Source organism: Nematolebias whitei, chromosome 2 (genome assembly GCF_014905685.2).
Source record: "Nematolebias whitei isolate Nwh7 chromosome 2, NemWhi1, whole genome shotgun sequence".
Lineage (NCBI taxonomy): Eukaryota > Metazoa > Chordata > Actinopteri > Cyprinodontiformes > Rivulidae > Nematolebias > Nematolebias whitei.
Genome location: NC_056499.1, coordinates 12935809 through 12961270, shown reverse-complemented (window position 1 = coordinate 12961270; position 25462 = coordinate 12935809). Strand labels below are relative to the sequence as shown.

General features: G+C 40.5%; 1 protein-coding gene across 1 annotated transcript in view; it reads right to left on the bottom strand.

Moving 5' to 3' along the window:
* Positions 1-25462, bottom strand: part of nhsb (Nance-Horan syndrome b (congenital cataracts and dental anomalies)) — a 59295-nt gene that overhangs the window by 17619 nt on the left and 16214 nt on the right. The gene's annotated exons all lie outside the window — the stretch shown is intronic.

The window sequence follows — 25462 nt, the reverse complement described above, 5'->3', positions numbered from 1 at the left end:
TTTTTTCATTTAGCCTTTATTTATACAGGTTAGTCTCATTGAGCCACGAGAACTCATTTTCAAGAGAGACCTGTTTAGGGAGCACATGGTGGGGGTTAAGGGCCTTTGCTCATGGGCCCAGGGTGGGGCGAATGAGGGTGGGGGCATTTTAAACCCTTCCCACACTCTTGCAATATTCTTTCTAAACGATGTAACACTCTAAAACAGCACAGAATGTCATGATGCCAGCTCTCCGCCTCCGGCTGCACTCTTCGCTCTGCATGGAGATCAGCTGATCAGCTGCAGGAGGAACCTTCTCCCCCAACTGCGGGCTGCACACAGGTGCTGAATAATTTAAAATAAGTTATTTTAAATGTAAAAAATCCATGCCGATGGTGTGGCTCATCTGTACCATGACTTAAAACTAGTGCAACACATTCACAATACATGGGACAATATTCCTTCAAAACCTCCAACATCTAGTCTCAGGTCCTCCGAATAATCTGAGGAGACCAGCTGCACAAGCTTCTGCAAATAAAGCTTGCAAAGCTTCTGGCCATAATTTTAAACCTGAGGCCTCTGGGGTCATTTTGACCCAGAAGAGTTGCTTCACAGAGGAATGGCCCCCACTTCTCCAAAGGAAAACAGTTTTCTTCAAAAACTGGCCACACCTCTGGAGTCACAGCTGATGGGGAAACCGTATTATAGGATAAGAGATAACATAGAACTTTATTGGTCCCGCAAGAAATTGTTGTACCAGAGTTTCAGTACAAAGGAATATACACAAGAAATCACACAAGATATTTAAAAAAAAAAAAAGAATTTAAAAATTTTAAATTAAAAATTAAATTAAAAACATGTAAATGTTCTAAGCACGTGACCAGCTTTTCAATGAATAATTTTCTACTCTCATAGGTTCAAAAGTCTGTGTCTGTTGAGAAGTGTAGGTGTGCAACTAAAAAATTCTTCCTACCAGAAACAGTTACCCTCTGGATCAAAAGATCGGCATCGTCTTGTTTAACACATAAAAATATGATATAAGATGCTATATAAATGACATAAAGAATACAAATAATTACACATTAAATTTAGATAATATATAGCCTGATAGAAATATATTTCAGAAACATAGACCTGGGATAAATTTAAAGAGACATGTCAGTGACATCAGATTATCATATGTGTGCATCACACTGTGTTAGTCATGTTGCGGTTGTTGTTGTTATCCATTATTGTTTTTGTCGGTTTCTACTTTTTGGTGTCCTGTTATGTAATCTGTTGCTGTGTGCTTGTTCTGTTTGTCCCTGTACAGCACTTTGGTGTGCTTTGTCACTGTTTAAAGTGCTTTATAAATAAATTGGTATGGTATGGTATGGTATCATATAGTTGAACTTTTAAATAGACACTAAGTAATTACTGAATTGTTTGTCAAATTGACTAACAATCACTGTTCTGCTTATGGAGCATTTTATTTTTTTACGGTTCTTACATGCACATGCTGTCATCGCCTGCTCTCCACTCACCCTGAAGAGTGCTGCCTAAAACTTTTAGATTTTTCATTTCCTGCTTTGTGTTGAAATAAAGATACTGGTGCAAAAACACAAAATGTATTGCCTAGTTGTTCTTATGTTGTTGATAGATCATAGAAACAGTTCCAATCCAGACTAGATTTTCTCCTTCCACTCCACTGGTGTCTCATTTTATTTAACGCGTATAAAGACCGGCTCAAATAAAACAAATATAATCCTATTCTGAAACATGATAAAATGGTTTTACAACTAATGTGAGAAACATTTCAAGTTTCTCTCTGTTAAATCAAGAGAAACGCCACCAGCAGGAGGCACCTAAACCCACCCATACACATCTGCCAAACACCTGGAGTCCACGGTAAATCTATGTCCTTCATCTTTATTCCTAAATTACATTATTAAAACTAAACACTTCAGGTTTCTTGAATGCCATTTATATATGTAAAGACAGTACAAGAGAAAAAAGGACAATGATTCTCCTTTATCTTTGTGAATCCTGTTTTCTCTCGTTAACTTAATATTCAACAAGCAGTCGGGTCCTTGAAAGGCTCGCTGTGCATCAGTAGCTAAGCAACCTTTCATCTCTCATCAAGGCGCTTATTTACTTGCAATTAAATCTGCGAGCTCACGTCCAACAGCTTCAGGGTGAGCGAAACTACGAGAAGCTCATTTACACAAAACAAACATTTTCTCTTTATGTTTTTATCATTCGAGCATCATGACAGTTCAAATGCAATCACAAGCTGGTTTAAGCTGAAGGAAAACATGCATCAAAGACAAACCTAAACACGCACACACGTGTGATATTGGTGTGATATTCCTGTGGGATATGATTCATTGTAAGCAGTGCAGCTTTTCTAGTTTTAATCGTTAACGTCATGGTTTTCTTCTGCTGTGAGTAAATAAAATCAGGCTGGTTTTTAAAGAGAAATTGAGAAGTTTTGGGAAAAAGTAGAGGTTTTTATTCTGACTGGACTATGAATATGTTGTGGTTTTTAACCACTTCAAACCTTACTACAACAGGCGAGTTAAAAGAATCGTGTCGTCAATTTCATTTCTCACTGGAGCGGTTCACAGGATGAGGATCAGAACCTCCAAATCTGAGGCCCTGGTCCTGAATCAGAGGGTGGACTGTCCTCTCCAGGTTAAGGTTCTGCCTCAAGTGGAAGAGTTAAGTATCTCGGGGTTTTGTTCTCAGTGAGGGAAGAATGGAGCGAGAGATTTACAGACAGATCGGTGCAGCTTCTGCAGTATTGTGGACTCTGTGCTGGTCTGTTTTGGTGAAGAGGGCGCTGAGCTGTAAGGCAAAGCTCTCTGTTTACTGGTCGGTCTATGTTCCTACCCTCACCTCTGGTCCTGAAGGTAGAGAACGAAAGAACCAGATCCTGGATCCAGGAGGTCTAAACGAGTTCTATCTGCAGGGTAGCTGGACTCTCCCTTAGAGATTAGGTGAGAAGTTCAGTTCTCCAGGAGAGACTCGGAGTAGAACCGCTGCTCCTCCACATCCAGAGGTGTTAGATGAGGAGGTTCAGACATCTGGTAAGGATGGACCCTGGACGCCTCCCTAGGGAAATGTCCTGGACATGTCCAACTGGGAGGAGACTCCGGGAAAGACTCAGGACATACTGGAGAGACTAAAGCTGCTTTGTCATTGATAAGTTTGACTCGTTTCAGTTCTCATCTTATCAGTTCTTCCCAGGTGTAGGTGAATTAACACTGTAACTTGTGTCCACGCTCTGTGAGCGGGATCGTAAAGTAAATTGGACTTCAATTCCTTGAGCTTATCCCGGCACTGCTTAAAGGTTCAGGTGTAGCCATGCTGCACATCTCATGGTAAATTTGCTTGTTTTTTGTTGCACTGTCCAGCTTGGGCTGAATCCCTGACCTGCCATTTGTAAAATATGTTCATTTGTCTGAAGCAGGCTTGGGAGAGGTGATCGTCCATTTCAGAAGGTTTATTTTACCCACACGTAAGGTACAAAAATCAACAGCGCTGGGCCACTACCGCCTCCGCCATGTGGTCACAGTAAAGGCGCAGCGCATCCGTCAACCACACATTTTTTTCAGAGCTTGGCCACACCTCCCAGGAGGAATCACCGTCGATGAATAGGAGACCCTACTCTACTTCATGTGACAGCTCTCAGCCAATGAAACCTCACCATCTTGTGTTCCAAAATGGTGGATGAGCGGCTTTTGGGATTTGTAGACGTGGAACTAAAAACTAAAATTTCTGCCAGAAACGAAACCGGAAATCAGATCTACCTTGTTTTAACATATCATACTATTTAAAAAAAAAAAAATTATAAAAAAAATAAATAAATAAATAAATAAATAAATAAATAAATACATATAACCACACATTTCCGTAAGCTAATACAGTAGTCCCTCGCTACTAAGTAGTTCAACTTTTGTGGACTCGCTCTTTTGCAGTTTTTCAAAGTATAGTACAGTACTGTAAGATTGTACATGACAAAAAAAAAAGTGTTTCCATTTTATAGTTTTTTTCAATAAGCCTCTAATGTACTCTAAAGGACTATATTACCCAGAGGGCAAAGTTGCTTTCTGCTAGAGGGAAAGTTTTGATCCGATCGGAAAACGTTCGGTCTTTACAATATTCATAGTGACTTCAGCACTCAGTGGATGCAGAGAGGAGATGAGAACCGGACCAGGGCTGGGTAGGTCTACCGAGCCGGACCGAACCGAGCTGTCTGTTCTGCAGAGCTAATAAATTCTTGTTTTAGTTTAGTTGATTTAAATGTATTAGTTGACTGAAATGTTTTGGTATGTTGTTTCAACTCATCCGTTCATGCATCCATTATCTTTTACCCGCTTCTTCCATTTTGGGTCACGGGGGTCACCGGTGCCAATCACTGTGCGAGGGGTGGAGTACACCCTGGAAGGGTCGCAAGTCCATCACAGGTTCATCACAGTTCCTCCATCAGTTTCTTCCCAACCTTGGGTCTGTAGGCGCCGTGTCAGCAACTTACATTGTCATCATTAAGACTTGCTTACAGCACCAGCAATGGCACCAAGAAACAAAACAGATTCACTGTGTAGAACAAAGAAACCATATACTGTATACCATAATACTGTATACTGGTAATTACAATAAAGTTCTAGCAATCCTTGAAGGAATGCATGTCACCCGTGACCTTTCATATCAGCAGTGGCACCTCCAGAAATGTTTTAATTGGGGTGGGGGCATGTGGGGCCCACTGAAACTCCAGGGGTGGCACCAAAACCAAAAGCCAAAACAGAATTTCATGAGATAAGTATCCATCCATCCATCCATCCATCCATCCACAATTGATATCCCTTAATGATAAAATCATTGTACTTAAGTTAATGAAGCTATTTTTTTTTTTTTTTTGGCTCCTCCCTTCCTCAGGGGTCGTCACAGTGAACTAATTCACACAAAGATTCTGTGATTTTTTTATTTATTTTTTTTATGCCGGATGCCCTTCCTGACACAACCACAGACCACCGAGCTACCACAGCCCTCTGTGTGGAGCAGAGAGCTGCTATCTAAAGCACCCAGTGAGAAGCTGGGGGGTTAACAGCCTTGCTCAAGGGCCCAGAGTGGAGCAAATGAATGTGGAGGCAGGTGTGGGTGCTTCACCTCTCATGCCCACATTTTGATGTTGGTCTGGGGGGTCAAACTGGCAACCTTCCGATCGCAGGCTCACCTTTTCTAACCTCTATGCCACCACTCCCCCAACTTATTGAAGCTAGTCCTCTCCACAAATTTATATTTATAAAAATATTCTTCATCTAACCTTCTGAGCGTCTGCATCCTAAAGTTGAGGACATGGGTTTCAGACCAGTTGTCCTTATTCAGGACGACCAGGTTTCAGTTTTAAATAAAATGTATATTTATATTTGAAACTCCTTATTGTTCTAAAACAATGTTTGTCTTTGTGTTTATGAGGTTCTACTAATCCAAAGTAGCAGAGGGAAATAAAGAATACACAACAAGCAAAAACTTGGGACACAAGAGGATAAAACTTGGGGAGGCACCTATTCTTTTATGGGTGGACATTGCCCTCCTGGTTCCCTCCACCCCCCACCCCTCCGGTGGCCCCCATGCATGTAATAATTTTAGACTGAGATCATCTACTGTCGAGAAAGACAGAGTCGTTTGGGTCAGACCTTGAAAATAACCTTTTTGTAATCTCGTGTTATGTTGAGATGCTCAGAGAATGTGTTGGGGATGACTCTCAGCTACTACCACACCCAATTTTAGCTCAATATCTGTAACACCGACTGAGATATATCATATTTACTGCTTGCTATGTCAACTAGCATTGACTCCATTGAGTTAGTTGATGTATATTCAATATTTTTCCTGAAAATTTAATTAAAATCCGTCATGTAGTTCTTGAAATATTTTTCTGAAAAAAAAAAAAAAAACAGACAGATGCTCACAGACATGAGCAAAAACATTATCACCCCTGTGTGCTAGGTGGTGGACAATAAGGTTTATATTATTAATTGAAAAGAGTGGGGGGGAAAGAACGGTAACATTGTAAATTAAATCCCTGCACCGGCTCAGGCGGGTCCACAAAGCTCCCCAGAAAAAAAAAACAACTGCTCTGTAAATTAAACTATAAAAAGATCACACAACCGTGCAAAATAATAAGTGTTGACGGCATCGAGAACACAGATTTAACATGGCTTGTTCTGACACAGCTATAGGAATCTTGTATCTAGTATAGTTGTGAGTGAAGTCATTAGTATAAAATGTATTAGAGTGAATCTGGGTCATCCAGCTCTCTCCCCGTGGCTGTAGCTGCAGAATCTTGTCAGAGCAGACAGCTGTTATATAAGAAACACAAGCTGGCCACTTCTGCACAGGAAGTCTGTGCAGCACTGGGCATCAGCTGCACGTACCAACAAACTTCTTTACATTTTACCTCCTCTTTCACACGCAAGAGCAACTTCTTTGTCACTGAAAAGGCACCACTTTGAAACTGTTTTTTTTTTTGTCTTTTAGCAGAACAATTGTACATGAGATATCAGAAATCCTGAACGGTGAGTTGAGCATTTATTGTCCCGTCGCAGAGCGAAAACGGGGAACTGGAGACGCCCTGTCCATCTGTGAAAGTGGTGAGCACGATAACTTGAAAAATAAGGAAGGTACCGACTTCCGTTTTGGTGTGGGGCTACATCTAAGAAAGGTCACTATTGAAACACTGGGTTGCCAATTTAAAATCTAAGATGGCCACTTATATATATACATACATACATACATACATACATACATATACATACATACATGTGTGTGTAAACCAGCCACCCCATCTGTTGCGGAAATCATGCTTTCCAGTTTTTATTTTGCTTAAAAATGTAGTTTCCTCAAATTATTGGGGTGGCCGAAGATTAATCTATGGTGGCCAAGGCCACCATTGGCCACCCCCTGGCTCCACCTCTGCACCTGCTGGTGAATAAAACAGCTCCTTCCACCACTTTGCTCTGCCTCAAACTAAAAAAGTAAAAACCTCCTCTGTTCTTCACAGTGTTACGTCTACCTCTTTGAATATCTTTCACCAAAAACATTTAGGTTTACTTTCATTCTCTGCTCAGTACCAGCCCCAAAAAACACTCATCTTGAAAACTACAAACATTCACTGTTCAGGTCCCTCAGCGACGGGGACATTGGCACACGGCTTGTTCTTCTTGTGTTTACAGTTTGCAGCTTCTGCTCCACTCTTTCTTTCACGTTTCTGGTGTATTTTGGTGGCAGCGCTTGGTTCAGGCTCGGCCTCGTTCCTACAGTGTTGGAGTCATGTTCCGTGTTCCTGTGCAGATTAAATCATTTCTTGAAACGGACCGTGCTTATGAGGAAAACGACGGAGTTCTTGTGTAGACCGGACCTTAAAGGCGTTCACTCCCATCTGCTTCACAGTGCTGTGACTACCACCCCGATGCACACTAAAGGTCATGGCTGAAGAAGCCAACAGAACCACATCATCTGCAAAACACAGAGACGAGACCCCAAGAATCCAAAAACAGACAACCTCTTCTTGAGATCCTGTCCATGAGCACTTTAGACGGGATCAAGTACGAGCAGCAGACTGGGCGAGTCCAACTTGAGCCTGGAGCGAGCTGAACCTGGAACTTTGTGCCACCGATGTGCTTTGGTTCACCACACTGAAGATACTTCACATTTTACACAATAACATACATTTAGCAAGGAGTTAAATATGTCAAGATACATACTGATGTTGCAGACGGTGCCTTTGGACTGCACAGGGGTGCAACCCAAACCAAGACAAGCCAGAGCCATTTTTGGAATCCGTCCACTGTTTCTTTCTCTCTCCCTCGCAGCTCCTCCGTTCTGTCGGCAGCCTCCGTGTCATCTGTTGCTCAGGAACACCACCTCGTTCCCTCCATCTGAACTCCCTACAGCATTCCTGCGCACGTCCAGCATCCACACTGACGGCATCTGCAGACGCCAACCTCCCCCTCCTCACCCACCCGCTCCCCTCTGCCTTCAGCTGACCCGTCACAAAAAAGAAAAGTCTTTTCTTTGTCTTGAGTGCTGGACGAGTCTCATTACAATAAAGAAGAACAACACAGTCAAGTCCTCATCTCGAACTCAAACTGTGCTCTTTTCTAAATTGATCTGTAAAATGTGCCCCGTCCGCTCGGGTCCAGTGGTAGATCCTGCCTGAGCGTGGCCTGACTGTAATCTCTTTATGATGCAGGATATGTGAAGGGAGGAGGGGTTCAGCCACCAAGTATTAATGTCTTAATCCACCACATGCTGGGAATATGTATGGCACACTCAGCTCTTATAGGAGAAATGAGCCGGCAGTAAGTTTGTTTTTATAATCAACCAAACAAACGTCACGACGTGGAGATAAAAACTCCAAAAGTATAAATACCGCAAGTCTTCACCAGAGAATCAGCATTGTTTCTGCAAACATGCAAACTGAATGCTGAGCGCCTAAGGACTTTGCTGAAGTTTGTTGAAGGAGCTGAAGCTGAGTTGTTACAGCTAAAGGAACCCAAACACTAGCAAAATTTAGAAAATAAGTCAAAAGCTAGTTAAATGTTGCAAAGAGCTACGTAAAAGCTAAAGGCTGCAGAACATTACATTAAAGCTAAGCAAGTACAGCAGAACACAGGATTAAAAGGAGCAAAAGTTTACAGTAAGTATATACAAGTTAGCTAAAGGCTATATGTATCAAAAATGCTAAAACAGCTGAAAGGTAGCTAAAAGTAGTAAAAACCTAAATGAAAGTAGCAATAAGCTAAAAGTAGCAAAACATTATTTAAAAGCTAAAAGAAGGGAAAAGCTGGCTGAATATAGCAAAACACTAGCTAAAAACTAAAAGTAGTAAAATCTTAGATCATAATGTATCAAAACTCTGACTCTGACTCAAAATGGTAGCTAAAAGAAGCAGGGTGGTAATTAGAAGCTAACGGTGAGAAAAGGCTAGCTAAAAGCTAAAAGTACCATAATCCTAGACAGAAAGAAAACATTACCTAAAACTAAAAGATATAGACCAGTAGTAACAAAAATAAAGGCAACAAAAAGCTATTTAAATGTATAAAATGTTAGCTACAGGCTATTATCAAAATGTTGGCTAAATGTTAAAATGACAAAAAGATAGCTAAAAGCAACAAAACACTAGATAAAAGTTGAAGCTGGCAGAACGATATATAGCTAGAATCTAAAAGTCACAGAGCATTACTTAAAAGCTAAAAGATTCAAAACGTTAGCTAAAAGCTTGAAAAAAACAATAGTAGCAAATTATCAAAGAACTAGCTAAATATAGCAAAATGCTAGCTAATGTAGTAAAAGGGTTGTTAAACACTAAATGAGCAAAAAGTCAGCTAAAGACTAAAAGTAGAAAAAGACCAGATAGAAGTTTAAAAAGAAGCAGAACAATAGTTAGAAGTTATAATAGCAAAAGGCCAGCCAAAAGTATTAAGTAGCCACAGGCTTGAAAAAATGCTAAAAGTAGGATAAGAAAACAAAAATAGAGCCGTTTTTTTGTAGCAAACCTAAAAGAAAACAATGTTTTGAAGGGATTAAAGAGATCTGAATGTATTTATATGTTTGTAAATAAATAGAAATATTTAAAAAATAGTCTGAGGCTGAACGTTTCAATATATGAGAGGCTAAAACAGCACAAAGTCTGCAGATGTAGTTTGTTTAAAAAAGAACAGATAAAGTAAAAGAGCTGACTCGGCGTTCACGCAGCAAAGCCAGGATCAAACGTGAACAAACCACCGGTCTTATTGCAGAAACTCACGTTATACAGATGTTAACATGTGGCTAAAGGTCTGTGATCCAGCATCGACGTGTCATAAACCGCTCAATACTCGTCTGACGAACGAGCTCGGGAAGCAGCTAATAAAGCCGTCCCGGCGGACCTCTTCAGGGAACCGGCTGTAAATAAAAACAATGGACCACAAGAAACACAAGATGTTCAATGACGGCTCACAGAGATGATTCCTAACAAATCTGAAACAAAACATCTGTTTATTATTTATTAACCGTTATTTATTCAGACCAACCCCACTGAGATTACACATCTCTTTGTAAGGGAGGAAACCCATGTAAACATGAGGAGATCATGCTAACTGCACACGGAAAGACCCCAGGTCCAAACCGGGGACTGGACCCAGGACCTTCTTGCTGTGAGTGCAGATGTTTTTTACAGCTGCGGAGTTTAATATAACTTCAAACCAACTTGTTCAATTTAACCGTCATGCTTAGTTTGACGACACATGTAGGTTTTATTCATTTTGGTTAGATGTTTATGATAAAACTGACATTTTTTGGTACATTTTATGTCCAGTCAAGTTGTTTTTTTTATATTTTAAACAATTTATTGGTTAGTCCACATTGACACACTGCTCTGTTATTCAGCGTCACATTAAAAACACACGTGAGGGCTTAAACACAACATCTGTGCCGCAAAGACTCCAGTAAGATGGAGAATACATTAAAACCAAACCAAAAGCAGATTAAATGTTTAAGAAATTATATTCTGTTTATGGAATAGACTCTACTGAGAAGGCTCTGTTACTGCCCCCTGGTGGTGAACATCGAAACTACATGCAGGATATGCCTGTTGTTGAACCGCAGGAAAATAATAATTACAATAAAATAATTAGTCATTTATTTGTCCCTCAGTTGGGGACATCCCAGTGTATCAGCAGCAGAGTAACATTTAAATATAACCACACATGATTTAAAAAATAAAAACTATCCAGTTGTGATCTAAATAAGTTTCTGAATTTTTTAATGTCAGATAGAAGAGAAATGTTTACCAAAACTCTGCGTACTGTGGAGATAAAAAAAATGGTATTCATTGTCAGCCACTCTGAAAAGGTGGGTGATCATGTCTGTATTTGTATGTCTATTAGCAAAATAACTTGTGTACAAGTGGACAGATTTGAATGAAACTCTCAAAGTATTTGTTGGTTTGAATCTTTGAGCTTTTGGAGTCCACCTGATTCAAGATGGCTGCCAGAGCAAACACATACATGGCTAAAGTGCAGTCAGTTTTACAGATGTTGAGGCCAAATTTGATGTGGTAGTAGCTGAGAGTCATCGATAACTCCTTCAAGAAATGTTGCTTTTCTTTAAGTCGGTGACTGAAGAAGAAAAGAGCAGCAGGAAATCTGAATATTCAGTCACTGAGACGGGGAGGACACCTGGACAGGCCTCCAGTCCATCACAGGGACACCTGGACAGGTCTCTAGTCCATCACAGAGACACCTGGTCTCTAGTCCATCACAAAGACACCTGGACAGGTATACAGTCCATCATAGGGACACCTGGATGTGTCTCCAGTCCATCACGGGGACACATAGAGACAAATAACCATTGACTCACTCACACTGGGAGACAGTTTAGTGTCACCACTGAGCAACGCATGTTTTTGGTCAGTGAGAGGAAACCAGAGATCCTGGAGAAAATCCACGCAGCACGGGGTGAACTTGTAAACTCCACCTAGAAAGACCAGGAGGTGAACCTGCGACCTCCACGCTGTGAGGCTACAGCTCTAACCACTGCTCCTCCGTGCTGCGATTCTGTGTTTCACAGGGGAAAACGTATTGTCAATAATACGTTCAGAGCAGAATATCCGAGACAAATCCATCCAGGCTGGACAAGGTGATCAGGAGGTCTGGCTCTGTGGTCTCTGTGGAGACGTGGAGGAGAAGAGGACTTTGGACAACCTGCTGGACATTATGGACGATGCCAGTCCCCCTCTGCACAGCGTCATTAGCAACCAGAGGAGTCTGTTCAGAGACAGATTTCTGAGGTCCAGGACTGAGACTGAAGAACTCTTTTGTCCCTCATCAGACTCTACAAGTCCTCACTGGGGAGTGGGGGACAGAAGGACATAGGATGGAAGGAGCAGCCACCTCCTTAAATATCCAGTAACTGCTCATACAGTATTATATCCAGTAACTGCTCATACATTATTATTCACTGTTACACCTGTGTGTATATTATTTTACGATGCTGCTGAAGTTTTAAAGGAATCTTCCCAATCGATCAATAAAGTTTAATCTAATCTCTAAAATCTGCAAAACAGATTCCGTAATCTGTTGCAGCGGTCCTGACTCACATTACCACGTCAAGTTTCTGAGTTTTATTTGTGTATTTAATAATACTAATTATTATTTAAAGAAGCTGCTTGTTTGTTTTTGTCCAGAACTCGTCTGTTTGAGGAGTTTCAGTTAATCGAGCTTCGTTGGATTAAGTACAGCTGAGAGTGACTGTTTTATATAAGATACTAAAAATGAATTTATGAGAGGAAAACAGGAAAATAAAAGCTGCATTCCTTGAATGAATGCATATCGCCCACCAACATTTCCAACAAAGACCTTTTACCCGATGTGCGAGCGTTTAGAGTTGACTCAGCTGGATTAAAATCCATGCAGCGGTTCAACAGATGCACACAGATACAAGCACTTACATGATCACCCACTTTTCATAGCAGCAGGCAATAGAAATGATAACTAAAGGACATATGTGTGTTTGTGTTTCACAAATATTGTAGAAAATTTACTTTCCTTTGCACCCAGAATTATATTTTAACTTTGATGAACCTGTTTATTAACCTTTGACTTGGTGACAGTTTGTGTTCTGCGGGAGAAAAATCAACAACCTCATTGAACTGCTGAAAATACTGTTTGCACATTAAACTGGTCAATATTTTAGGGCCTGAAATAAAAGTATGAAAATGAAATGACATTGATTAATTTTTAACTCTTTAAGGGTTTGTTGTTTAAAAAAACCTCCATTTCATCCATCATCTTTTACCCGCTTCTTCCTTTTCGTGTCACGCGGGTCACTGGTGCCCATGTCCAGCAGTCACTGTGTGAGACACCTGGACAGATCTCCAGTCCATCGCCGGGACACATAGAGACAAACAACCATTCACTCTCTCACTCTCATCTAGAGGACAATTTAGAGTTACCTAACAGCCTAACATGCATGTTTTTGGACCGGAGTACCCGGAGAAAACCCACACATACACGAAAAGAACATGCAAACTCCACCCAGAAAGGCCCCCGGCTGGAATTTGAACCAAGGTGACCTGCTCACTGAGAGGCGGCAGCTCTACCAACTGCGCCACCGTGCTGCCCAACTCCATTTCAGTGGCTGTTTTTTTTTTTTTATTGACAAAATATTTGTTTTATGGCAATTTTTGAAAAGGCATCCCCCCCCCCCCCCCCCATTAGTATGCCCAATAGAAAATTTTGATGATTAAAAAAAGTTCAGGCCGGACCCTCCGGACCTTTCAAGTCCAGTAGCTGAAGATGAGGCCTTGTTCTCGGTGAACTCGCTAATGACGTCCTGCTTCAGGTAAAACCATCAGCCGTTCTGAGCCGTGGAGCGTCCAGTTCTGTAGCCTGCATGCATGTGCAGCAGCTTTTACAGACTAAATGTTTTCTAGTGAACATTACAAGCGAGTTTTTGATCTTTACATCCAAACTTAAACAATTTTGTCGGACGAGAGGCAGGTCTCCACAGCTAGTGGGCTAATATAAATCTGAAAGTATAGATATAAAAGTAAAAAGACAAAAACCATGGATAAATGCGTTATTTATTATATAAATGTGCGATTAAAAGTTGTATTTGTCTTAATGTGGTCGATTTCCCCTCAGGAACACGAGAGTGAAGTAAACTTAAGTTATAAAAGCATTTGAAAAGATTCTGATTAAATTATTATTATTATTATTATTATTATTATTATTATTATTATTTAGGCTTTGTAAGAAAAAAAATCACGTTTACTGACTGCACCAAAATAATAAATACATAAAAGCACGGACAAAATAAATGTGTGCCCGAGTTGTCCCCATAAAACAAGACGAGGGTTAAATGGTGTGGATTTAATCCACTCCTCTTGGTGAGTTTTTACTGGATTCCCTCCAGAAATATAATCTGAGACCACAAGCAGCCGGAGGGGGGGGGGGGGGGGGGACGTCTCCATCACACCGGCGAGCGTGTGAAAGCTTCAGCCATGTTGGTGGAATGGCACAAGACGAGCCATCGCCCATCGTTATTTTTAACTGTCACCATGGAAACCATCACATAAGCAGGGGTGTAGGGTGGGGGTTATCTCCCGCTGGGCTCGTGTTGAGGAAGACACGTAGCGCTGGTCACGGTGTGACTCTAATCGTGTCTGTGTGCACACGCGTGTGTTGGAGTGCATTAATTGTTTCGAAGTGGGTCTTCTCTGCGTGACTCGTCCTGGTTCTATTGTCACGCCTCGAGAGCCTATAGGACCTGACAGCCGAACGTATATAAAACAAGGGGGGGTTCTGATGCAACAGAGGAAACACCAGCAGCCGTACCTGATGGGAGGGGCCACACGAGCCTGAAAAAACCCAAACCGAACTAAACCGTCACTCACCAAATTCACTTCCACCCCCTGTCTGTCATGTTCGGCTCCTCTGAAGCTTTTAAAGACGCAATAATGAGAAATCAATGTATCAATGAGTCTGCAGTGACTCAGACATTCCTCAGTCCTTCAGAGTTTCGTGTTGGGCGAGAGTATTTTCATCAAGCTTTACAAGCATCCAGCAGAACTGAATGAACATAGTTGTTTCTATGGAAACAACTTAAAGATTAAGGCTGTGAAGAGCGAGAGCCGTGCCAGAGCGATTCCCATAATGCCTTCTGCCAGGGGAGCTACAGGAAGAAAAGGGAAGCGAAGACAGAGGAGGACTCGGAGGAGGAGGGTGTGTGTTCGGGGTGTGTAGTTTGGTCAACGTTTGTTGGTGGGTTTGCACCTTCACAGCTGAAGCAAACAAACATACAGACGCTTGTTTTGTTGGTCAGGCGGTCACTTACCGGACGCTTCATTAGGTCCACTTGTTCGGTTGCTCTTCAACACAAAGAACTCATCAGCCAATCATCACCAGGCATCAAGCGAAGGCTTGGAGTTCAAACCAAGCGCCAGAACGGGGAATGATAAGGGACATACACGACTTTAAACATTTCAGAAACTGCTGATCTACTGGGATTTTCACGCACAACCATCTTGAATTAGACCAACTCCAGTTTAAGATGTTCTTCTAGAGATTATTTTCTGAAAGATTCATAAAAATCTGTCTTGCATTTCATGAAATACTTGGCTAACAGTAACAAAAAGAATGGAAAAAAGAAATCTGCTAGTAGCGTATTAAACAACTGTGCTTCAGTCTTAGCCAATCAGAAAGCTTGATTTTCCCGCCCTTGTCGGGTGGTCTGTGACAGGTGAGGGGTGGTCATTAGAAATATGCTTTAAACAAACAGTTAGGCCTGTCGCGATAAACAATAAATCAATTAATCACATGTTAAATGAAAATTATCAACCTCATTTTCATTCATTGGCTTTATCATTTCTTTGTGTCTTTTTCCTTCTATTGAAGATGCTGGATGACAAAAGGCTCAACTCCAGTGTTCTTCAATGACCCCTCACTTTCTCTTTTATCTTTAAAATCCATTTTAACCATGTAAAATCACGTTTTTGGATCGTTAAAAGCAGCTGAGAAGCTAAGCTACGAGCTAAGCTAACGGGCCAACCTCGGGGAAAAAATCTCCGTCTTGTCGAAGCTCCAAAATTCATGATTGAAACCCGTGCCTTTGTGTAAAAAGTTATTTTTCTCTGCAAAAAGAAGCTGAGAACTTGTTTACTGATTTGTTATTAAAAGCTTTGCGTGACAAATGCTATGCTAAAGAGCTCAAACCACAGCGAGCGTCCGCCATTTTGAGAACTGAAGAGAGACAGCCCATGTCACGTCAAGGGGCCTCCCTCCCATTTTTCTTAAAGAGACACGCTGTTCGCTCCCTCACTATCCATCCTTCTGTTCAAACAGTCTTATATTGCCATCCAGTGGTTGAAAAATGGTACTGCATACAGAACAAATTAACCAACATTTCTTCTTAAATTTGACAATAATTACTAATTAGTGTCAAATTTCAAACAATATTATCGTTTATCGCAATAATTTCTGTGACAATTAATCACTCAGCAAAATTTGTTATCGTGACAGGCCTACCAACAGTTGCTGTGTAAAAACCTTAAGGATTATTGAAGTAATACTTGAATTGTGAGTGAAAGAGGAGATTGTCACTCGTAGATTTTTATGTTTCTTCAGTGCTTTGTGTCAGAGATATGAGAAGTTAAAAACACTCTTTGCACCACGTTCAGAAGGAAATTTAAACAAATTTAAGTGGGTCTGAACACGAGCTGACGTGGGAGCACTCTGACTTCTGGGGTTGTTTCAGAAAAAAACATCAACCTCAAAGCAATAACAGAAATATTGCCTGAAAGACAACAAAATCATTTTAATTTTAATGTATTATCTGCACATTTACTTTAAACAAGGTGAGACGAGTTTGCTTGCTAACTTTTTGTGATTTGCTCACAGGTCATGTGACTCATCCTGTCAGATGACAGTTTAGGTTTTAGTTTTCTTTTGGGTTTTTAGGTCTTGTTGAGAACTCCAAATGTCACTGAAAGTACCAGCACACACCTCGTGGCTGAGCGGCTCGCTCTCATGTATAGTTTGGGTGCGCCGCACTTCTGTTGGACCTCCTTTAAGGTCGGCAGAAGAGTCAGATATACATAAAAACAGTGACGAGGCCTCTTTAGATGTAGATAAATGCCACTGAAGAGCACTGGAGGCCTTGCAGTGAGTGGCTTACTGTGATTTTCTAATGGCAGGCCCCAATAAGCACCTGTTCCAGCCAGTGTCTGCAGAAAACCACCTTTGGATCTTGGATCCACAGCAGCATAAGGCCACACCAAGTGTCACTTCCTGTCAGCTAAAAACAGGCAACTGAGGCTCACCAACCCTAGACAATAAGATGTCAAAAAACTCCAAAGACTTCTGTTTTTGTTTTTCCAAAGTTCTGGTTTATCAGTCTTTGGAATGTGGTTTGGGTTCGCATGTACACTTCATTAGGTCCACTTTACTAGTACCAAGTTGGACCCACTTCTGCTTCAGGATCCGAGGCAAAGATTGTTGGAAACGTTCCTCCGATCTTTGGTCCATGTTGACATGCTAGCATGATGTTAGCATAACTCAGCTGCTGCACATCTGTCAGCTGAACATCCATGAAGAGAATCTCCTGTTCCATCACATCCCAAAGGTTCTGACTGGACTGAGATCTGGTGACTGGAAGTTTTTCGTTCATTCGACCTATATTTACACAGGTTAGTCTCATTGAGCCACGAGGACTCATTTACAAGAGAGTCCTGTTTTAAACAAAGAACACAGATTAGGTACAGACAGCAATATACAATCATATAAAAAGCACAATGAAAAAAGTATATATAGAATATATATTATAAAGCGGTGTAAAATGCTAAAAACAGGAACATGACTGCGTTGGTTTTTTCCATCTGAAGCTTGACCTCGTTAAGGGATTTTAAACTGCTAAGTTCAACGCAGACATGTTCCTGTTTTTAGTATTTTACATTGCTTTATAATGTAGCTGTTTTTGTTTTTATATCATTTCTTCTATTTACCTTTTCATATGCTTTTTATGTGATTGTCTATTTTTGTCTTTTCCTCATCTGTGTTCTTTGTTTAAAACAGGACTCTCTTGTAAATGATTTGCGGTGCGACGTGTACGGCGAAAAATACGGTATATCAGGTGCTTTGACATCTAAAGACTGGGATCAGCCATAAAAAGCTTATATCGGTCAGCCAGTGTTATTGACTTTGTGTTTTTTATTTTAGCAAAACATGACTTTTTGTATTTCCTTCTTTCTATGTCTAGCCATGAAATGAGGACAATCGTGTAACCATGTGTGTGTTGTCAGGGTATCTTCCTGTCCGTTAAACTGGTGTCAGAGTCCTGTTTATTTATAAAAAATAATAAAAAAAGAGACAAAATACTGAAATTAAATTCAGTATTTAATGTTTCAGACCAGGAGCGGCACCTGGACCAGATCATATAGATCTCCAATAACAAACTATATTCAGATTATAGTCTAAAATAATCTGAAATTATGTTAAACATGTGCAGGAATGCATATTGCCCGCTGCGTTGATGGCTCAAGTTGTAAACAAAGATCTCTGTTGATCTATGCAAAGTTTATGTTTTGGATGACTCTCATCTACTACCACAACAGACTAGCTCAATATCTGTACGACTGACAGAGTTGACGCCATTTTTAGAGTTTTTAGGGGTAAATTTGTTGTGGTAGCCATTTTGAATCAGGCTGACCTGTTGTAGATGCACATCTGTATTTGCTCTAAGAGTTTCTATTGGTTTTTGCTGCCCTCCAAATACCTTTAACAACAAATTTAAATCCTAACAGCTGGATGTTGTTCTTTAGTGGGCGGAGTCTAAATACTCTTGTTTAATTTTGTCCCCAAATGTCTCAAAATTGTTCACTTCTTCACAAACACACGTTTTCATAACGTCACAGCTGCTGTTTCTTCATTCCCCAGCTTTTGTGAAAGATTTGCATTCATGCTCTTTTTGGATTTACCGTATGTGCCACCATGCTCCCCCCACCCCACCCCTGGGTGATGTTGGTGCTGTTGTCAGGCTGGAGCTGAGAGCAGCCAATCGTGTGGTTCTGCTCCGAAGAGCTCTGGGGTGATGTTAGGCAGTTTCATGCTCATACGATGAGCTTTACCAAATGTAGGTCATGCTTCTGCTCTCGCTCCCTCTTACTATCACTTCCACACACACATACACACACACACACACACACACACACACACACACACACACCAACCTCTTTAACCTGTCACTGATGCACAGAGGGGAAGAGACGAGGAAGCATGTATTTCATTAAATAAACACAAACAGCCACAGCTTCAAACAAAGACGTCTCTGTTCTCTAACACGACTACCCGTCCTGCTCTTTACAGAGTTCAAAAGATAATCTCAAATACCAAATTACAAAGTAAAACACACACACACACACTCCTGCCTTTTCCTGAACTTCTGTTGAACCTCCTCACACTGGGTTAAAACAGGAACATAAATCTGATTTCCTGATGCTGCTCAATAATCCAGGTAGATGAATCTAAGCAGGTGGAGTCAGGTCGTCTGAATGGATTCTTCTTTGTTGAAATGTTTCATCGTTTCTCCAAAAGACTTCTTCAGTCGGACTGAGATCGGCGATCATCAGTCTGTGATCTGATTTGACCACCAGCAGAACCGTCTAACAGAACGTATAGAATCTGCAGTAATTACTGCACGTTTCCTAAGTTCTTATAGTCTGCCGATGCTAAAATTCGTCATGGTAGTAGCTCAGAGTCATCCCTAACATGTACTCTGAGCACATTTATCGACATCAAAGTTTGGCTGAAACGGCTACAATACTGACGTTTCCTAAAAGACAGCCTTAGTCCTAAACTGTGGACTGAACGACGGCGGGTGATATGCATTCCTTCAAGGCCTGTATTTATATCAGAGTTCAACCATCGTGTTTATTTGGGATCGATGCTGATCTTTCAAAGGCCACGCAGTCGGTGGCTGATTTACAACAGCTATTATTTGTCATCATGTATTTTTTTTTAATCTAATAAAATTAAATAATTGTTTAACATCAATAAATTTATATTTCATAACATTTAAAATAACTTAATAATATATAGAAGACCATTCATTGCCTTGTCAAAATCTAAGATGGCTGCCACCGTAAATGTTTGTCCATCTTATGAGCTTGATATCTGTTGAATAAAATAAATATCCTTTTATCATCTGATTACCCAAATAAGCCACTCTGAGGATACGCGAAGATTTTAACTGCTCTTTTACTTGCAAGGGTGGACAATGACGAGAACGCTTTTACAGATGTGTAAAAGTTACATGCTTTGAGCCTCGTCAGTGAGAATCTGCGCAGGACAGTGAGGCAGGAAGTGCTTTATATAGAGACGAGGTCAAGATGACCTCAGCTTTCCAGCTTACAGACTCGGATAAGGCCTTGGAGTTTATCAGGTGTGTCTCCGTGCTCCTGCAGGCTCCTCTCTGAGCAGACAACACAACGCTCTAACTCACACAATAATTTAACATTAGTTAATGATAAACATCCATGACCTTTACCTAAATTCCTCTGACAATAACCTGAAAAATAAGTGAGGTACCCAACATTTTTCAGTCAGGTCATCTGGACAGTTTTTTTTTTTTTTTTGCTGAAACGTTTCGCCTTCCATCCAGAAGGCTTCATCAGTCAAGGAAACACACAGCACAAAACTGATTCTTCCCCCAACAGCTTACTCCAAAGTGGAACAAACTAGTTATGTTGGTGCTAAGATGGTCTCTTTGGCACACCCCCTCATCCAGTGCCGGCCCTCTTCCTCGTCGACAGTCATGTCAAACTGGTTCAAAACAACAAAGTGAGGTACAGACTTCCATTTTAGTGTGCGGCTCTATTCAGAAGTTAAAAAGGTCACTATTGAAAATCAGGTAGTCACGTCAAAACCCAAGATGGCTGCGACCTCACACACACACACATATGATTGGGGTGTCTGAAGATTAATCTATGGGGTTTAAGGCCACCATTGGTCACCCCCCGGCTCCTCCTGTGCACCTGGTGGTGGACAAAATGTGTCCCTCCTCTCTCCAGGACGCGTCCCTCTGCTCCGCCTCGGACAACAAAAACACAAACTCTCCACAGTCTCCACTCATGCCCACTTGAACATCTTGCACCAAAACATTTAGGTTTATTTCATTCTCTGTTCAGTTTCAGTACAAAAAAAAAAAAAAACCCCACTCACCTCCAAAACTACAAACATTCACCCTTCAAATCCCACGAGGACATCGGGGTCCCACTTGTCCAATTTGGTAGTTACAAGTTCAAGTTGTGTTTATTTGTCATATGCAGGTTAACACAGGGTTAACAGTACAATGAAATGCTTAAGATGAGAAGAACCGATTTGATTCGCTCAAAAAAATCAAAGAACAAACCAACAAGAAATACTAAAAGCAATAAGGGTACCCAAAAAAAGACTAGTCAGCACAGCCTGGGCCGCTGATTGTTTTAAAGCCAACATCAGGCGATTCATCGCTCCAGAACTTTATTTATAACCAGTCAAAATGGAAACGATACCGCTCACCTCAGCAACGTTTAAACATTCTGCGTCTGGAAACACAAGTTTTCTACTCTGTGTTTTCTGTCATTCACACGTATCCCGACCAGATCAGATTCCAGACTTTCCAGGATCGTGTTTTTACACTTTCACTTGTGTAATCATGTTTAACTCTCGTTTTTCGACTCACAGAGGGAGCGGGAGCCTTTAGGTCTGTTCACAAGCACTACACCATCACACACACACACACACAAACACACACGCTAAGGTTGACCTATTTCTGCCCGGATGTGTGTGTCTCGGTGGTTTCGTCGCTGCAGCCCGATAACTCTCCCTGCTTAATAATTCATAGCTTTATTCCATCCAGACAACAACAAACGCTCTCAGTCGGGTCAACACAAACAGTCGAAGTGTAAACAACAACAACACATCATGTATGAACTGTATCTGAGGCGACAGCGTCTGAACATCGTCCTCTCACTGCAGAGCAGTTATCGCATCATCAGAACAAACCCGCTTCTGCTCGTAGTGTTGGCAAACCTCTGATTGTTTACGTCTGTGCGCAGAGCGGGCCGACGGGATTGGTCGAACAGGAACCAATCGGGGGGCGGCAGGAGTCAGGAAGCAGGCGTGGAGTACCGTGGTGGTGCCGGGCGCACCCTGTAGCCCCCGGTGAGTGTTGGAGCGGATTATTTATATATTTAGTGTAAATGTTAGAACAATGTGCTTCTGCCGCGGCTTCAGTCTCCTCCCAACAGCTGAAGAGGAACAAAGACAACAACTAGAACATGTTTTTGTTTTTTTTAACACAAGTCTGTGTGAATCCTTCAATGTTATTTTATCTTTGTGTACAGCGGGCTGCAGAAATATGAGCGGGCATTTCTTATTTTTTTTATTTTAATTTGATTAGAAGTATAATATTTACAAAGATATTTTAAATTAATGAAGGTGGGGGGTTGCATATCACCCGCTGCCTTTCCTCCTACAGTTTAAAACTAAGGTGAGTTGGCTGTATAGCTGATAATTGCTGTGTGAGTTTAATTCAAATCCATCCAGTGGTTCATTAGATATTTTGCTAACAGACAAAAAGTTAAAGCTTTGTGCAGCGCAGTAATACTCATAATATATGATGTTAATGATTCATCTACTAACTCACCTAATATTGGTCCGAGGGTCAGAACGACCTCAGTGTGAAGACTAATGTGGGTCATTTTGACCCAAGGGCAGCAGGAGGGTTAAGATCTAACAAAAGTAAAACATCTACAGCTGCAGCTCGTTTAGATGGATTTAATCTCTTTTTCTCTATTTATCACCGCCGCTGAAGGCAAAGGGTGATCATGGTTTTGTCTGTCTGTTAGCAAAATATCTCATGAACAGCTTGTTGGATTTTTTTTTTTTTAACTCACAGGAAGTAATCATCAGCTGCATCTCTAGAACCGTTTAATGACTGGAGACATTTTGGTTCAAGATGGCTGCCACAGCTACCTCAAAAAACACAAAATTGACTATAACTCAGTCATTCTTTGAGATATTGAGCTCAAATTGGGTATGATGGTAGCTGAGGGTAATCAAAACGTTTCAATGGCCGCAATGTGGCAGTCCCCTTCAAAGTTTTTCCAGGAACTTTCTTAATGGTCTCTAGTCTCTATTTATCACTGACCCTGAAGGCAAAGGGTGATCATGGTTTTGTTTGTCTGTCTGTTAGCAAAATATCTGCTGAACAGCTGCACAGATTAATAAGAAAGTAACCAATGGATGAACAACTACAACTTTTACAATGGATCCAATCCTTGGCTTGATATTAGCCAACTCAAAACGATCTACAGCTGTCAGTTTGACAGATGAGCTAAAATTTAGCATGGTAGTAGCTGAAAGTCTTCCCAAACACATATTCTGAGCACAACTAGATCACTCAAGACATTTAAAACTTTGGCGTGCAAAGAGATATGCACTTCTTTCAGCACTGTGACATTCCTTTTATCAGCTGTACTGATGGAAAACAGTCATCATCATCATCATCAGTCCCTTAGACCAGTGGTCCTCAATCCTGGGCCTGGAAGGCCTCTATCCTGCATGTTTCATTCATTTCCCTGCTCTTCAGCAGGTCCACAAGTTCTGCAGAATCCTGATAATCACTCTTTCATTCACATCAGTTGTGTTGGCGCAAACATGCAGGATAGTGGCCCTCCAGGACCAGGACCAGGACTGAGGACCACTGCCTAAGCCTATAGCCACAGGGGCAGTACAAACATTGACCAGAAACCTCCTGTGAGATCCTCAGCAAGACGGTGCAAGTATGAAAATAAATTGGTCTCAAATGAGGTCACACAAGCATACAATGAGAACTGTTTTAATAATGATAAGACTTGTAATAAAACTAAAAGTTAAAAGTACAAATCCCTAACTAAAATATAAAACTTGCTAAACTGTAGCTAATAGCTTAAACTAGCAAAATGATAGATAAAAACTATCAAATTTGCAAATCACTATTAAAAAAACATAAAATGGCAGAACCTTAACTACAACATAAACTTAATCTGCAGCTGCAGAACTGTAGCTGTAACTAATATGTAAAGGTAAAAAAAAGTAGCTAAAATTGGCCAAAAAGTACCTTTAAGAAGCAGAATAAGAGCTAAAAGTCATTAAAAAAATAGAAACAGAGCCAGAAGAAATTGTTTTTTATAAAGAGATCAATGTTTATGAAAGAACTGAAGAGATTTTAATGCATTTCTGGGAGGGAAATCTGTAAATGTATATAATTTATATAAAGTATGAAAATTACAAAACCAAAAGATCAGAGCAGCCATCTCCTGAATGAGCCGAAATGTTGATTCAGCCTTCACGACAAATTGTAACTGTGAAACTGAAAAGGTTCTGCCTGATAAAAACACCTGGTCCAAACGGCCAGGGTTCGGCAGCTGCTCTGATTCTAATATAAAAAGGAGAACGTGTAAAATTCATTGTTTCTCTTTTTGTGTGGAACCGGGTTCAGAGTTGATCAGAAATCCAAGTTCTGGTTTATTTCTCCGGTGCTTCAAACAAGCGTTCAGAGGTTGTATGCCTAAATCTAACACGCCTAATGTGAGCAACACGTACGAGATCATATGTTGGAGTGAGATCAGGATAAAATCAGGTAGCGGTAAAGGCCCGGTCCAGGTAGCATCATCCTCAGGATCAGGACTTCTGATCCATGCTGAACTTGATGGTTCAGCCTCACCTCACCGGCCTGGATTAAACGTACCATTTGCTAAAGTACCGTACATTAAAAATAAGAAAATACACAACATACAACCCTTTAGTCTTTAAATACACAACAATTCAGAAAGAAGAAGTTTTGTCTTGATAGCTGGGTGATCATGTAACTGCCTCTTAATCAGACTTTATTTATGAAGCACCTTTCAAGAAGCAGAGTGTAGCACAAACTGCTTCACAACAAAACAACAGAAAATCAACAACAAATAAACAAAAACATTCAAGTTGATTTAAAATGGTGATAAGTTGTAAAAGTATAAATGCCTTGGTGGCTGAACCATGAAGGAACTGAGGAAAATGTATAAAATATGTAAACAAGGTTTTTAAATAGCTAAAAGCTAATATAGCAAAAAGCTAGCATTCAGTTAAATGTAGCAAACGGCTAGCTTTAAGCAAAAAGTAGCAAAAAGGCTAATTTTAAGCAAACGGTAGCAAAAAGCTTGCATGAAGCTAAAAGTAGTACATGACTACCGAAAAATTTTAAATAGTAAAAAGCTAGCTTAAAGCTAAGAGTAGTAAAAGGCTAGCTTTAAGCAAAAAAAGTAGCAAAAAGGTACCTTAAAGTTAAAAGTAGTAAGCTAGCTTAAAGCTAAAAGTAGCAAAATAGCAGCTTAAAGTTAAAAGTAGTCAAAGGCAACTTTTAAGTAAAATGTAGCAATTAAAAGCTTGCCTGAAGCTAAAAGTAGTAAATGTCTAGCGAAAACTAAAAATAACAAAAAGCTAGCTTAAGCTAAGAGTAGTAAAAGATTAACTTTAAGCAAAAAGTTGCAAAAAGGTACCTTAAAATTAAAATTAGTCAAGTGGAAGCTTAAAGTTAAAAGTAGTACAAAGCCTAAGCTAAAAGTAGTAAATGACTAGCGAAAAACTACAAGTAGCAAAAACTAGCTTAAAGCTAAGAGTAGTAAAAAGTCAGTTTCTTTATTTGTCATACGCACCACATATGGTACATGTGGTGGAACGAAACAGGGTCCCAGTTACATCCAACAAAGTATAAAATGTAAAAGAAAAACAGTAATATGATCTAAGATATGAACTAAGAAAAATGTTAAACTAAAAGTACTCTAAGCACTATAGTACAAATACAATACAATAGTCCCTCATTTATCGCGGGGGATCCGTACCCTGAAGCCCCACAAAAAGTGAAAAACCACGAAGTAGGAATAGTAGTACAAGTAATA